This window comes from Gobio gobio (genome assembly GCF_949357685.1).
Source record: "Gobio gobio genome assembly, chromosome: 22".
NCBI classification, from domain to species: Eukaryota; Metazoa; Chordata; class Actinopteri; order Cypriniformes; family Gobionidae; genus Gobio; species Gobio gobio.
The window spans coordinates 48324864-48327363 of NC_137118.1; positions in this window are offsets into that span (position 1 = coordinate 48324864).

Sequence of the window (2500 nt, forward strand, 5' to 3'; positions counted from 1 at the left end):
AGTGACGATCTGTGTGTTCAATGAAAACCCTGAGAAATCCTACATAAGTTTCAGTCTAACCCGAGACGCGAGTGTGTGTGTTTATACCAACAGATTCTTTTCTATGTTAAACGGTGTGTATTTATAGAGCTTGTCCTCGTCTTGAGACAAACAGCTGGAACAATTCTGTCTGGAATCTTGTTGTTGGTCTGATATATGAAATGTGTGTGTGTGTGTGTGTGTGTGTGTGTGTGTGTGTGTGTGTGTGTGTGTGTGTGTGTGTGTGTGTGTGTGTGTGTGTGTGTGTGTGTGTGTGTGTGTGTGTGTGTGTGTGTGTGTGTGTGTGTGTGTGTGTGTGTGTGTGTGTGTGTGTGTGTGTGTGTGTGTGTGTGTGTGTGTGTGTGTGTGTGTGTGTGTGTGTGTGTGTGTGTGTGTGTGTGTGTGTGTGTGTGTGTGTGTGTGTGTGTGTGTGTGTGTGTGTGTGTGTGTGTGTGTGTGTGTGTGTGTGTGTGTGTGAGTGAGTGAGTGAGAGTGAAAGGGAGGATACCCTGAGACCACACACGTGTGTGTGTTGTTGGTCAGAGATCAAAGCTGAGACTCCTCTCTGATGCTCTGCGGTGATGAGTGTGTGTGTGTGTGTGTGTCTGTGTCATCAGGACTCGTGATGTTTGTAATTGTGGAGAGAAACTTGTTTCTTCTTTTCATAGGTATATAATGTGTGTAATTGCCCATGTGTCGAGCGGCTTTATGATTTGTTTGTTTGTGTGAACATTAGAACACTGAGAGCATGTTCTTCTCCAGATGAGGTTTTATGGTTTGTAGATCAGATGGTGTGTGTGTTTCTCATCACAGACGCTTCAGAAGAACAAGAACATTCATGGCCAAAACACGCAGCAGCTCATGCTGATGTCAGCCACAAAACATCCCAGAAATGGTTTAATTAATCTCATAACTCCTGAGTTTCAGACATCAGACTCACTGGACTAACCCTAAAAAAAATTCCAGCTTTTACATTTATTCATTTAGCACACGCTTTCATCCAAAATTACATACAAATGAGGAACATTACGAGCAATTACCAACCACATAGCAACACCCTGGCAAACATAGCAATGCCCTGGTAACCAAAACAACATCCTGGTAAACACATAGCAACACCCTAGCAACTATAGCATCATCCTGGCAGACACATAGGAACTCCCTGGCAACCAAAGCAACACCCTAGCAACTATAGCATCATCCTGGCAAACACATAGTAACTTCCTATTAACCATAGCAACGCCCTGGTAACCAAAACAACATCCTGGTAAACACATAGCAACAGCCTGGCAACCATAGCATCATCCTGGCAAACACATAGCAAATCCCTGGCAAACAAAGCAACACCCTGGCAACCATAGCATCATCCTGGTAAACACATAGCAACTCCCTGGCAACCATAGCATCAACCTGGTAAACACATAGCAACACCCCGGCAACCATAGCATCAACCTGGTAAACACATAGCAACACCCCGGCAACCATAGCATTAATCTGATAAACACATAGCAACACCCTGGCAACCATAACATCAACCTGGTAAACACATAGCAACTCCCTGGCAACCAAAGCAACACCCTGGCAACCATAGCATCATCCTGGCAAACACATAGCAACTCCCTGGCAACTAAAGCAACACCTTGGCAACCATAGCATCATCCTGGTAAACACATAGCAACTCCCTGGCAACTAAAGCAACACCTTGGCAACCATAGCATCATCCTGGCAAACACATAGCAACTCCCTGGTAACCATAGCATCATCCTGGCAAACACATCAAGACCCTGGTAACCACAGCATCATCCTGGCAAACACATAGCAACTCCCTGGCAATGTAGCATCATCCTGGCAAACACATAGCAACACCCTGGTAACCAAAGCAACACCTTGCTAACCACAGCATCATCCTGGCAAACACATAGCAACTCCCTGGTAACCATAGCATCATCCTGGCAAACACATCAACACCCTGGTAACCACAGCATCATCCTGGCAAACACATAGCAACTCCCTGGCAACCGTAGGATCATCCTGGCAAACACATAGCAACACCCTGGTAACCATAGCATCATCCTGGCAAACATATAGTAACTTACTATTAACCATAGCAACGCCCTGGTAACCAAAACAACATCCTGGTAAACACATAGCAACACCCTGGCAACCATAGCATCATCCTGGCAAACACATAGCAACTCCCTGGAAACTAAAGCAACACCTTGGCAACCATAGCATCATCCTGGTAAACACATAGCAACTCCCTGGCAACTAAAGCAACACCTTGGCAACCATAGCATCATCCTGGTAAACACATAGCAACTCCCTGGCAACTAAAGCAACACCTTGGCAACCATAGCATCATCCTGGCAAACACATAGCAACTCCCTGGTAACCACAGCATCATCCTGGCAAACACATAGCAACTCCCTGGCAATGTAGCATCATCCTGGCAAACACATAGCAACACCCTGGTAACCAAAGC